We start from the raw sequence: 15,425 nt of genomic DNA, 5'->3' as shown, positions 1-15,425 counted from the left end.
TTCTTGGAGCAGATATGTACCCCATCTGTTTTGGAAGAGGCAAGAGATCTAAGCATACTTTACTTAGAAGCAATTGGCGATGGGCTCCACCTGTTAATATTATCTGGTATCTATGAGTAGAAAACTTTGTTGCATCATGAACGGAAAAGGCACCATTTAGGGAATGATCCTGAAGGTTCACAAATACCACAAAACATCAAGTAGTGCATTAATACCAAGGCTGAAGAGATTTCCAGCGGCACAGGGCAAGTCTATAATGGAAGATAGGTATCACTGTGCATCATTTATTGGTATTGGTTCAAATGGAATTTTGTATCCTCATAGAATTCTGCATTTGGTTGCTGTTCAGGCTTCTCAGTAGCCAGTGAGGTTCCTGCTGGCCTGGCCAACATCCCTAACCTTCCCATTTCAGAGTCTGCAGCTGCCTAATGATATAGAACTAAAGGGCTCTCTTCAGCAGCATGATTTGAAACGGCACTTGAGCCATTTTGTTCTTGGCCTTAGTTGCTGGACTGGAAAGATCCTCAATTGTAAGGAAACATGAGTAGCTTTGCTCCCTGGTGTGATTGCATTTTATGTGTCAGGGTCATATATGAATTCATGAGAGCTGAGCTAATCTCATCTAAGAAAATGAAATTGGGGTGGGAGAGGGTCCAGGTGTCAAGATTTTGGTCAGCCCCCGAAGAGGTTCCCTCTCAGCCTGCTGCTGGCACCAAGTCGAAAGTGCCTGGAAATAGTTTGTATTTTTTTTTGCCCCAGGACACTTTTTCTGGCTCCATGCAACAGTCTCTACTTCCAATCCCTTTCCTCTCAGCGGGCTTTCCTACCATGTTCTTTCATCTTTGAATCAATGATCAATATGGAAAATTTGCCTGGCTTTTAGTTCAGCCCTGTCCCCTCACCACTCCCCAATAGTGTTATCTCTCCAGTTATCTTACCTGACTTTGTGTCTTACAATCCACAGACGAGCAATCTTTCACCTCTCACATAATCTACCAGAACCTCTTAAGGCAGGTGATGCCTTCAAATTTCTAAGGGATAGTCATATCTAACTTAGGATTCTATTCTAAGTCAAACTTGTAACCACTTTCCTCCCCAAAGTAAGTATTATTTTTTATAAGGAGTTTCTTGGAAAACTGCTGAAGATATGATGCACCAAGGTAAAGAACAAACCAAAAATACAAATAGTTGAGATCCTGGAAACATGGAAACCAACACAGGAGAGGACTAAAAGGAATAGTCAACATAGTGATCAAGTGAGATTCCCCAGGATGGCAGCTGTGAAACTGTCGAGAATGACAGTCCAGATTGGAACAAGAAGGTAGAGAGCCCGAGGAGAAATTAAGGTGAACTCTATTGGAATTTTGGAGAGGGGCAAAATATGTGTGGGGGAAAGGGAAAACATGTAATAAGATCAGTGTTCATCTTCCACTTAATAACATGGGAAAGATAGGCAAGAGCCCTATATACATGCTTTGGAAACATGAAGAAGAGAAGAACAGCTAAAGGAGTTACAAGGGTTTGCCTCTGAGGATGAGACCAGGAAAAGAGCGCAAAGGGATGTCTATTTTTGTTGAAAGTCTTCGAAAACATATTATTCATACCCACACATATATATATGAAAACGTCAGATGTTAATTGTTTTTTCAAATAAGTGGATGGAGTGATTTACTTCAAGGGATAAGTAACCCTGATAATGGTCTTATGAGTCAGGTGACTGAAGTCATTCAATTCGAAAGCCACTTATTTAAGCATGTGCTGTGTGCCAGATGCTATAGGGACGAGGATGAATAACATATCATTTCCACCCTCAAGGACCTCACAATCTAGGCCAAAGAGGACATGCACACAAGTACTGTGATGCAGAATATGATAAGAAATATTGCAAATAATGCTCTAGGGAGTATGGAAGAAGTAGCAATGACGTCAGAGTGGCTGGATTCGGGGAGGATGCAAGCAGATTTGCATGGGAATGGCCTTGCCCGATATCTTGGGTGAGCTAGTTTGTTTTCTAGTTCTTGTTCCTCTTTTTTCATCGGAACAGAAATCAAATGATAAGGAAGCTCTTCCTTAATTCTAAATATTCTTTGGGTTAGGAGAGATTTGGGCCTCTGGAGATAGGAAAAGGGGAAGAGCAATACAGATGAAGAAGGAATTGTAAGAGAGTTGCAGAAATAGGGCACAAAGGGTGTGTGGGGAGAATGACAAGTATTATATGTGAGTATAACGTGCATGAAACAGATTTGGCCTACAGTCAGTGGAGAGCAGTGAACGCTCAGAGGAAACTGATCTATTTAACCAAAAGAAATGAATGAGATTCTGAAAGTAAACTGGTCCATAGAGGGTCCTGTATAAGAGTTGGGGCTGTCTTTGTATTTCCAGTGCCTAGTTAGTATCTGACATGAAGTAAGCAAGTCAAGTTAATAGAATGGAATCATTCCATTGAGGTTAAGTGCAAAGGTGCCATATTCCCTGAAGGATTATCACTAATGATACTAGTAACACAAATGCAGATGATTCACATTTATTGAATATTTAACATGTGCCCCATTGAAGTAAACACTTCATTGAAGGAGCACGGGTTTCTGTAGGTGTTTGGTATTATTAGTAGGTTCATTTTATAGATAAGTAAAACTGAGACTTAGAGAAGTTAAGTGACCTTTGGATTTTGAAACAGATGCCATTCTTCTCTTCATTTTAAATTATGTAGGTGTTTAGATCACCCAGTTATGAAATTATGTAATATTTTTAAAGGATTATGATACTGTGGTACTGCTTTATTTGATCCTACAAGGAGCTCAAATTGTTTCATTTCATTTAAAGTTGGCCACAGGGGGCTTCCCTGGTGGCGCAGTGGTTGAGAGTCCGCCTGCCGATGCAGGGGACACGGGTTCGTGCCCCGGCCCGGGAAGATCCCACATGCCGCGGAGCGGCTGGGCCCGTGAGCCATGGCCGCTGAGCCTGCGCGTCCGGAGCCTGTGCTCCACAACGGGAGAGGCCACAACAGTGAGAGGCCCGCATACCGCAAAATAAATAAATAAATAAATAAAGTTGGCCACAAAATTACATAAATATGATCCCAATTTTGATTTGAAATAATACATATAACTGGAAGAAAATAAATTTCATCAAATCTAAGATGGCATCAGCAATATTATTCAGCATTATTTCATATACCAGTAAGATATAAAATAAACTGCTAATGAAATTATAATATGCCACCAATTGTAAGGCAAATGCCATTTCAGAAAAGTTACAGTGTGAGAAAATGTCCATCTTATAATGAATTAAATATACCGGTTATAGGGTAGTGAAATTATAGGTGGTTTAATTTCTCTTTTTTACAATATATGTATGTTTCTAAAATTTCAGCATTACTTTTATACCAAAAGAAGTTAATTTTTTAAGTGTTGGAAACATTTAGAACATCCTCACAACCAGGAATATAGATATATAATATAGATAGTAAACATCAATATAGCTTATACTATTCTTATTTTTTGAATTAAAGTCAGTAAAAGCTTTGTGATTGACATGTGTGAGAATAAATTCCCTAAAACAGACTGCTGTCAAACTGTTTAAAAGGGAAAGAGGATTTCCTGCAAAATATGCTGGAGTAAAGACATGTTTATTCTAATTCCTACCGCTACCCCTTGCCAGAAACCTAATGAACACAAAAACTTAAATTTGGAAATATAATATCTTACTTGTATTAAAACTTGGAAATGACTAAAATTCCCAATTACAATCTATGAATTGTAATCATCCATCAAGTATAGTAGGACTTGGATCAAATAGAAGGAATCTATTGAAAGCCAGTATTCATCTCTCTGAGCCTTAAGCAGAGTATAGATTCCTCTCAAAGTAAGTAAGGGTCCTGATAGATCCATGTGATTATCTTTTTTAGTTGGGACAATAAGGAGTAAGGGTGTGAAGGATCCTGAGAACAATGAACATGATTGCTGGGCATGTACTGCTGACCAAAGAGAAACAGTAAATCATCAGATAAAAGGCCTTCGTGATGAGGTGCTTCCCTGCAAGTCACATAGACTCATCTGAGTGATCTGCTGCAGAAAGATCTCCCCACGACAGAGGACAGAGCAGATCTGGTGAAAAAAAGTGCAGAAATGACAAGCCAGTTAATGCAGGTCAAACAACTGCCCATTCCCATACTGTTCTGAATGATAAGCAGAAGGGATCAAAATAGAAACTTGGCACAAATGCTACAAAAACAAAAAGATGAAAGATACCTAATTTATATTAAAGGGCAGATGAAGGTACATTTTAGAAAAACATAAACTTCCTAGGAAATAGAAGAAAATTCTAGCCAAATACTCTTTATACCCTCAAGGAATTAGAGAGACAAGGAAATATTTTGAAAAAAAAATTGAGATAAAAGTAATTAAAAGAGACAGCAAGACAATATTAAGAGAGAGAAGGGGTACTGACAAAGCTCAGGAAGAAGGTTAAGGAAAAAATACACTATTGCATAAATAGAAACTGCATTTAAAATAGCGGCAAAAAATAGAATGTATAGCACTAATAGCCTTTCAAAACGGAAAAATCTCATGTCAGTGACATATTTAGGCTTGAGATGTCACAAAGGAAAATATAATTAGAGAGCTGATAGATATGGAAGCTAGAGGAGATCAAAGTATCAAATAGTATATCTGAGGTACAGAACATTTAGAAATGGAAATATATTCAAAGATAAAACAGAAAAAATCTCCACAAATAAAGGAAGACAAAAATGTCCAGGGTGTAGGGGTGGGAGATCAACCCTGTAGACATACAAACAGAAAGAGCAGTTTAACTTAAAGTGTGATCTAGTCTGAGTTTTCTCATTGTCATCATGGAGTTCTGAGATAAAATATGTATATATATATATATATATATATATATATATATATATATATACACACACACACACACACACATACATATGTTGGAACAATTCTGTACCTAGCCAAGATGTTGGTTTTGTATAAATGCCACAGAATGATAAACATGCAAGGACTCATGAACCTTCCTGGATTACAAAAGAAAAAAAAAGAAACTTCCTTGATGATAAAATTCTTTGTAAGAATTGTCAGAAAAGGTAGGCTCAATTTAAATATGAGGCTCAGCTTGAACAACAGTGGGATTACAATAACAAATTGAATGTAAATGTGAAAAACCTTGACAATATAAAATTAAAATATGACACATAAATATCTGACAGGATAAGAAAGGAGAGGTGGAAGAAAATGTTGTCATATTTCATAGCTGGAAATATTACCTAGCATAAATACTGCCTAATGTTGAAAAGAATCAAGAAATAGAGCTTTAGTACTTAATACTAAATTATAAGTATAATCACTAAAAAAATTCTCATAAGAAAGAATAAAAACATAAGCAAAGTAGATAAAGGAAACCATATAACAATAGGTAGAAAACAAAGGAATTTTAAAAATATATATGACATATAAATAGTTTTAAGACCCAACTTACCTGTTATAATTCATACTAGTGCTAATTCAACTTATTCAGTAACCTAGTATCAATTAACTGTAAGCCAGTTAGCTTCATTAATGAGTATAAGCTCCTAACAAAGGCAGGATCATGAGCTCAATGTGGGCCAGTTAAGTTTTATCTATTGGAGAATATGTGTTATACTCTTAACCCCAGTTACCCAAGTTACCCCTGTCATAAGTGTATTTGGTCATGAAAGGAATGGAGTGGAGATGGCAGGACATGGGAAGTAGGCAGGGCAGAATTTATTTAAAAAGGAGAATATGTGTAGTTTATACAATCCATTACTATGCTAGAAAAATAATTTAAAACATCTATGTTGTAAAGATCTTTAGCATCTTCATCTAGCATTTTTCGCATCTAGCATCATCTTTATTATAAAGGACAAGATATTATTATTTGCTAAATATCAGTAGGTTACTCAACCCTGTACCATTGGTAAAAATTAATGTTTATCAATATGGCAATAAATTGGATGCTCTCCTATTCTTGGGTGATTTTCATATACTTTTAGCAAGAGACGTTTTGGTTCTGTCCAACAAACACTGCAGGGCTTGGAAGTGACCTTGAAACATGTTTAATGTATTTGGAAACTGGTGGATTGGCAATGATTATGGGAAGGGGAAGGTCTTTCCAAAGTTTCGATGGGGGTGAGGGTCCAGATTTAAATACTAAGTGCTAAAAACCAAACAGATAATGGATCAAGAATATACACTGATAAATAAAAAGCTGTAGGAAACATTGGATCATAGAAAATTTGAGTTTTAATGAGGACATACTGGGCCAATTCTGAGTTCAGAAGAGACTCATTAATGTATGCTTAAATGTGTTCAGAGGAAGTTACAGACCAACAATATACATGTTGTCTACATAAATGCACATATAAATACATAGCTACCTAAATGTGTGTGTGTGTTTGTGTGCACTTAGATTAACTGAGTATCAATGGACAAAAGCCAAGTAAATATCAGTATTTAAAGAACAGTGTATGTATCATATTTTCATTTATTCTTTTATTAAAAGAATAGTTGCTGAGGCTAATAATTTTCTGTTAAAGGGTACTCTAAAGACCTCTGAGATTCTGCCCAGCTCAGCAGTTTTTATAGAATTACAAGCACTGAGAATTTACCATATACAAGGTCCTTGACATTTATTTTAAATTATTTAATTCCCTACAATAACTCCATGAACTCTGAACTATTATTGTCTCTATATTAGAAATGAGGAAATTGAAGCTGGAAGAGAATAAGTCATGTGCCTAAGGCTTCATGATTAATGGAAGGACTAAATTTTGATTCCTAAACCCATCTTTTAATTCTATACTGCCTTTTTTACTTTATATCAGGATTGGTAGCATGCTAAAAAAGAAAAATTGGTAGAATTGGTGGATGGGGTTAAGCTGTAAAATTTTCAGAATTCAAGAACACTTGTGAAATTTAAAAAAAAAACATAAACATAAAACAAATTTTATAGGTGATAAGGCAGATAAACAAATAAATAAGCAATTAGACCTGACAATAAAAGGCTACATAGAAATAAAATGTGGTTTTACAACTTAAGTTAATATCACTAAGGCTAATAGCTGCATTTCCGTCTTAGCCAAAATATGAACTCAATATGATGAATTATGCATTACTTGAACTAAATGTGATTGTGAAATCCTCTGAAGAATTTACTTGAATCCTGTTTTTCCAGTTAGAGCTTTTACTTGCTTCAGGGAGAATTTGGTAGTGAGGGGAGGTTCAAAGAAAAGGAGTAAATAAGAAAGAGATTTCTCCAACCCACCTCACTAGGGAATAATTGGGAATTTATGGACATACTACCATAAATAAAAAGCAACAAGAGTACCAATAGCTGACATTTCTTGAATGCTTACTCCCGTTGGGCTCTCTCTGAAGGGCTTTGCGTATGTTAACTTGCTTAATCCTCACAAAACAAAGGCAAGAATAAACCTGATAAGAAACCCTGGCATTCTGGAACTACTTTTTCTGGTAGAGATGCACTCTGCTTAATGAAAGAAGTGAATATTTCAATCGTATTTATGAGCTGTCCATCATTCATTACATAGAAAGAATCATTATAGAGTTGCTTTAAATAGCAAACTTTTCCAACACATTTCAACTGATTGGATTTATAAAACATTGATTTAGATAGAAACTTTCAAAAATATCATTTTTAAATTAAAAAATATATACACCATGTACTTCTCATATTTATTTATCAACCCCACTAAACCTAAAGATGCCTGGCTTAGAACCTTAGAGAGATAAGGTTAACTAGTAAGAGCATTCCTCTTTTGTTTTTGTTTTTGGAAGTGTTATTACTAGATCTGTACTAAATGAGTGGCTTAGGGTTCTTCTCCTGCAAGCCTCATTTTCACTTCCCTAGGTCTTACTTTATTTTCCTATGGTCATGGACCATGTCAGCATAAGCAGTTGAAAAGGATAATGCATAGTCTGTTTCTGGTTGCCTGGTCAAGGTTGGAATCATGGAAAGCTTAAGCTGGAAGGAAAACCCTATATATCATGTAGTAGTTTACCTTTCCTCTGTTTCTATACAGATGAGGGAAATAAAAAAGAAACCAACTGAAGAGTGGTAAAGTGACATGACTTTTGCTGAGCAACACTTTTAATTCATTTTTTTCAGCATTGATTGAATTATCCACATGTTTACTTTTGGCTATTTTCTCAGCTCATGCAAGTAGGTAGGTAATGCAGAAAGTAAATATTTTGGTAGGCTGGATTCTCGGCTACATGTCAGTGAAATTTGTAATTTGATTCCTCTTCAGCCCACCCCTTATTAATAATGTAGTTATTCTTTCCAAAAGAACAGTTTGACCATCGTAGTTCATAATCTGAGTATCAGAGTCTATTTGCTGGCATATAGCCTCACATGTGTTCTTGGCCTTTGTCCTTTTGCCCAATAATTCACTGAGAACAAAGTAATGAATATTATTACAGATCACACCCTATAAGATTTAATGGCTTAATTAGAGTCATGTTGCTTATAACATCTCTTTAATAATTCTCAAGGTGTCATTGGGTCATCTCACCAAGGCACCAGAAAGGGAGGTATGCCTGACTGACAATTTATTGTTGGGGGACAACCAGGGCAATTTGTCCAGTAAATACTTTGTTTTTACCCACTCTATGCTGAATATAATGCTAAGTCATGTGGGAAACTCAAAGAAGTAAAGGATGTGGTCTTTAAGAAGTTTCTGTGGTACTAAGGAGTTTCTGTGGTACTATGAGTCAGAGTGAGGTGTTGGCATGGGTAAATCAGAAGAGAAATCTAGCAGTAGATGAGGTAGATGGGAAGTGAAAGTGCTGATCTGAGGTGAGTGAAGGTGAACTAGTTCCAAGAGAATAACAACTTGTTTATTGAGTTCTTACTTTGTGCCAGACACTGTTCTAAGCACTTCACTTGTGTCAATATAACAATATATATAATATAAACATTTATATTAACTTAATTTATAATAATCCAATGAGGTAGACCTTATTTTTCTCATTTTGAAGATGAGGAAGGCTAGACAGAGCTGTTGGTTTACCTGCCTAAGACCAGTTGCCTGTAAAGTGAAGGAAGCAGATTTCAATTCCAGGCAATAAGGCTTCAGAAGTCACGTGCTAAATCACCAAACCATAGTGACTTGAATAGCTGATTGTTCCATGACAACATAATTAATTAATTGGCCCATAGACACAAATGTCTTAAAGGAATCCCAAGAGTCCATCTTGTTCCCTAAATATCAGCATAGATTACAACCACAGTGACATTTATTTAGCTTTTGATGCTTTTAAAATCTCTTTTCATCTCAGTGCAGGAAAAAATATGGAAACCATGTACTTTAAAGAAGTACATTATAAAGAAATCATTATCCCATTTATCTTTTAAAAATATTTTTAATATTTTGTTTTAAGAAATTTTTTTATTTTATTAACATATATTTAAAAAATATAACTAAGATATATTTAATTATACATTTTAAAACACTTTTAACAAAGTCAGTATACAAAGAGAATCAAAATGACTGCTTAGTGTTATGCGCTAGGCAAGAAGATTACCTAGCCAGAGCATCACACTTAGACATTATGGAAAAGGTAAAATTTCTAGTGATCTGAGTATATAGAGCAGACTTGGAGGAGAACATTATATTAGATGAAGGGCAGAAGGTGAGGTAGGAGGTCAAATGTAGCAATGTCAGCTTGAATGGCAGCTCCTCTTTGAGACAATAGTGAGATTGCCATTCAATGCACTCATTCATTCTCTTTCCTAATAGCTTGATGCATGTGATGATTAAGAAAGGCATAAACTGCTCTTTTAGATAGATAACCAATCTTCCAGTACCTCACTTTAGATCCTTTCCAAGAAATGTGAAAGAAACCAGTCGTGAAATCTATTCACCTCTTCCAAAATGATCGTTACCTTAGTTAGACGTTAGGCCCAGTGGTATCAAAGGCTGCTGAGTGTTGAGATAATTATCCAAGATAAACAATTGCTGTCCAATTGATTCAGAAGGCATCAACATTTTGAACGAGGATGCCTGGTTTTTATCCTAAAATCATGAGTCAGTGAAAAGTTTCAAGGATATTATAGAGTCTCAATGGAGTTCCAATTTTTTTTTCTTCAAATCTATCAGAATTCTCTATCTGTAAAAATGTATATCACTCCATACTTTCGGTAATGGCCTCAAAACAATATGCAGGACAAATTACTTGATTATAATTGTCTTGATTATATCAAAATATCCAAGCCGTGTAATTCATGTATACTTTAATAACAATGCAACACTCAGGCCAAAATCCAAGGTAGCAATTGGTTAATAGTTACTAATAAATATTTCCCAATGCCTTTGGTCTTTTATTGTTAAAATGATTATACCTTCATCTCATATAGGCATGGCAACACAACATGTTCTCTCTCATCAGAGAACTCCAGATGGGGTAATAAGTCATTGGATTTGACCTGTAACTTTTTGTGGCCCTGCTGCCAAAGCACTGACACCATTATCAGATTTAGTTATAAGAATCTTTCCAAACAGGCTGAGTGTGCTGAGTTCGTGCTGTTCTCTGACAAACAACTTTACACACTGACATGTTCCTAATGCCATGAGAAAAGTCTTGGAAGCTTGGTCCACCTAAGGCTATAAGGATGACCATTTGGGCTGAACTGGACAGTCACTGAAACAACTGCTCAACACATTAAAATTATAAGTAAATAAATATATTAAGCCATAGTTTTAAATAATTGATTATGCCTCAGAAACGGGTTGAGATAAAGTTTGGCACAGTGAGGCCAAGTGATATAGAAGAAACCACATTGGATGCAACAAAGAGGATCCTAGTTCTGAGAAGCCATGTAAAATGTGCAAGTCACTTCACTGTTCTGAGTCCCAGTTTCCTTATCTATTAAATATTGAAATTGCTGAATGATTTGATTAGGAAACTTCACTGGAAAAACTTACTGGGATGGTTAAAAGTTACTTATTTGAAGCTGTTTAAACTTTTTTTAACATTAGCTAAGTTGATCAAGAGGAGGCTGTAGTTCTCCCCTCAGATTCCTATTATTCTACCTACTCCCCGTACAAACCGTAAACAATAGCTATATAGCAAGTTATTTGAAAGAAAGAACCACACTTTGGATCCCACTGTATCACACAGTAAATAGTTTTCAATAAATTTAGTTGAATGGAACTATCTTTTATCCACATTTGAAGATCAAAGGGCAAATAGCTTTGGGAGTCTTAGAATTATCTATTAGTTTAATTCCAAATCAAGTCTCTTTGGATCCTAATAAATGAGCTGCCTGCTTAATTCTTACAGTTTTCCCACTGAAATAACCTCTTCCTTACCACTGTGTTTGGAGAATTCTTTTGGCCCCCAGGACTGCCTGGTACCTCACCCACTAGGAGAGTCATCAGAGTTCAGCTCAAGCTCAAAACTCTCCCCTGTCTAGAATAGATGTGAGAACTATGTACCTGTTCTTTACTGCATTTTATCACCAAGGTTAATTTCATTAAGTGTTGTTAGAAAGTAACTTAGTTCTTTCTGTGTATGACTCCAAAATGGGACACTGCTAAGGACCTTTATTTCTTTTTGCAGGAGCTCATAGGACTATTGTGGCAATTTAATGGGATTATGTAGGTAAATTTCCCAGTACCATGCTTGACCCAGAGTGGGTGTTAAATAAATGTTTGTTCTTTCTGTATATCTTTTTATATTTTCCACCAGGAAATACATATAAAAGCCAACTTTCATTTAAAAATGTTTTTTGTTGAAAATTATCATTCCTGAGTTTTTGGCTTATTGGCTCCTTCTGTACTGAGGAAGCAACTTCAGTTTCCTGAAGGGGTAAATCTATAACTGAATTTCCATGGCTAATTAGTCCCTTTGACCTCTTTTGTTAATATTGGGAATGTTGAATACAAAATTTACCCAGATTCCTACTTGAAGTTTTTTTGAACTGCATCCTTCTTTCTTCATCAATCTGACAGTTGAAATTCAAAAGGCTATTTGTCACTTGCTAGTGTTATCACCAGCCCATGATGTTAGCCAGCTGCCACATTCCACCTCAGAAATGACTGCAAATCAGCTATTAGTGAAGGACCCCAATATGAGGGCTTTTCAGCTACATGTTGAATTTCTCAGGAACAGAATCCTAATTTGTTGAGCTTGCGTTATTATCCAGGCTTGGCCTACATGCACAAACCATCTTGGGAATGAAACAGAGATTGAATTCAGTTTATTCCTTTTAAGTGACTGACTAAAACCTTTTTATTAGTTTTCCTTTCCCAATATGACTAGTTTTATTTCCTCTTCAAATTATTGTGTCTAAATAGACAGGGCCTTGGAAAGAGATCACCAAGTCAACATTCCGTTATAAATCTTTTTTGACTGCAAGGAATAGAAAAGGCAGAGGGGAGGGGAGGGAGGAAGGAGGTAGGGAATCAAACGTGAAAGCATCCCAGACCAGAGCAAACACTGGTAACCAATGTCAGACACATTTCCACCTGCAGCTGCCTAGAACCAACCATGCTCATTATTTGATTTCGGGATATTTAGTAAGGTTCGCTTGACTTTTCCAGAATGGCTTGTCTCGTGTCCATTCCCACGGTCAGCCTGTCCTTGGACTTTTTAAAAGGCCTTCCAGAGACCTGTACTTAAGAGCATTTTTTTCAGGTTTCCTTAGAGGAATGTCCACACTGGACTCTTCTTTTAGTGCTATTAATTTACTGAGGATGGATGGAAATTTCCCTTCTTCCTCTTTTCTTTGTTTTTCTTTTGAGCCAGTCCTCATCTTAAACTCCATGTTATTATGCAAAAAGAAAGAAAAATTTACTTGAAGAAGAACCAAATAGGGTTCAGTTCAAGCCTGTAGTTAAAAGAAACTGCTCATTATTTCATGTTCCAATTTTCTCTATGTTTTTACAAATATGCAACTATGTAGAGACCTATCCTAATTGCAGAGTGACTCCATATTCCAACTAGCTGACAGAATGACATGTAATAATCATTTAATTAAATAGGCCTTCACTTCACTTAACAGAACCAGTACATTTTTTTAGAATATGGAGGAACCCATGAAGAAGTTGCATTAGCCAATAGGCACAAATAGGGAAAGCATTATAGCCAATGGACACATTCACTGAACAGCATCACAAGATTTTTGAACTAACGGTACAACCCAGAGCTCAGATTCAAAATACCAGCTGCTGAAAGATAATTCAAGACCAAATGTTTTATACGTGTGTCACGGAAAACAACAATCTGCTGCACTTCTTTTTCTGCAGGTAGACTCTCTTCAAATTAAATAGGGTGATTCCCGAGGAGCGTTCCATAGATTCTACAACCATGTCCTGTTTGTATCAAAAATCCCATTAATTAGTCAAAAAAAATAGTGTGGTATTTATACCTAATTGATTTTTTCCAACAACCAGTTAATTGAAGAAGCTTAACTCCCTCAAAGGTTTGGTTTCCAAGTATTCTAAAAAACACTACATCCAAAATCTTATCAAAGTTTGAGTTAGCCCTATGTGGGATTAAGGAGATGTGGCAGAAACAGTTCCCTATTCCCAGGAGGGTCTAATGCTACATTAGTCAGAAGAGCCTTGCAAAGTATCTGGAATATTAGGCAATTTCCAAAGGGCTGATTACAGGGACCTCCTCATTGACCAAGAGCATTGGATCAGGCTTGACAATGAGCAGTGCAATTACATGTTTTCTCAATCTAAATGCTACATTGATATAATGAAAATGAGAAAGGCAGGGGACCTACACAAACTACTCTTCCCTGTACATTTTTTTCTCATGTATAGATTAGAGCAATAGAGAAATCTTCCTCCCTCCAAAGATTAATTGGTTTTCTTGATGTAAACGTAACTTTATACTGAAATTACTCTTAATTAAGACTAGTTAACTCTACCAGTGAGAGAAGGGAATATGACAAGGGACTTAGGAGACATCACTTTTATCTCAGATGTTTTATTTCTTATGCTGAGTGATGAATTAACAGATTATATTATATTATTTTTATATTTTTTGTACATCTGAAACACCTCAGCATTAAAAAAGAATCTCCCAGGTGAGCAGCTAAGAATTTTGCACTTTGGAATCACACAGACCTAAGTTTAAGCCTTGTTTCTCCTATACATTAACTGTATTGGGTTTCTTTTTGTTTTTTTTGTGTGTGGTACGCGGGCCTCCCACTGTTGTGGCCTCTCCCGTTGCGGAGCACAGGCTCTGTACTACAGGCTCAGCGGCCATGGCTCACGGGCCCAGCCGCTCTGCGGCATGTGGGATCCTCCGGGACCAGGGCACGAACCCGCGTCCCCTGCATGGGCAGGTGGACTCTCAACCACTGAGCCACCAGGGAAGCCCTGTTTTTTTTTTTTTTAAGTTGCTCCACCACAGATCAATTTATTCATCCTTAAAATGAGCATACAATGGTACCCGCTTTACAGAATTGTTTTCTGGATTAAATGAATTAACCCATTTACAACGTTTAGCATACTCTTTGACATGATACATTCAAGACATGGTAGGTATAAGCTTACACACGAAGTGCAGGTTGTCTTCTACACTTATGTATAGTATAATTACTCCTTTTAAAACTTACTAGCTATATTATCCTGGCTAAGTCATTTAAACCTCTGAGAATATGATTCTTCATCATATAAAGTGAAAAGAATTAGATTACATATTCTGTCTTTATTACAGGATCTCTAGAAATATTAAATGCAATAGTGTGTAAAAACATGTTGAAATACTTGAAGTGGTCATAAAAAATTAAAGCATTTCTTTAAAAAATTGAAATATTTTTTATTTGTTACCTTTCGTTCATTCATTTCACATTTTTCTATTGTTGTTGAGAATCTACTGTTATACTGGACACTGATAAATTCTGTGAATACAGAAATAATTTTTAAAAAACATATGGTTTCTACCCTTATGCCCTCTTAGGGTTCACAGTCTGGTGAAGGAGATGAACAATAACTGAATATCTTAGTCAGCTCAAGCTGACTATAGACCAAGTAGCTAAAATAGCAGACATTTATTTCTCACATTTATTTCTCTGGAGGCTGTACAAATTCAGTAAATATCGAGCCAGCAAATTCAGTGTCTGATGAGGAGCCTCTTCCTGGCTTGCAAATAGCTACCTTCTTGTGTGTCGTCATATGGTGGAGAAAGAGAGAAAGACAGCTCTGGTATCTTCCTCTTTTTATAAGAGCCCTAATACTATCATAGAGACCCCACTCTCATGACCTCATCCAAACCTAATTATCTCCCAAGGGCCCCACCTCTAAATACTATCACATTGGGGGTTTGGATTTGGGGGGGGATGTAAAACTCAGTATATAAAATCAAAGAAAGTGGAGAGAGGAAAATATTTGCTAAGGCTTTGTAGTGGGAAGGAGT

Source organism: Globicephala melas, chromosome 2 (assembly GCF_963455315.2).
Source record: "Globicephala melas chromosome 2, mGloMel1.2, whole genome shotgun sequence".
In the NCBI taxonomy this organism is placed as follows: domain Eukaryota; kingdom Metazoa; phylum Chordata; class Mammalia; order Artiodactyla; family Delphinidae; genus Globicephala; species Globicephala melas.
Note: the sequence above shows the minus strand (reverse complement) of the source record.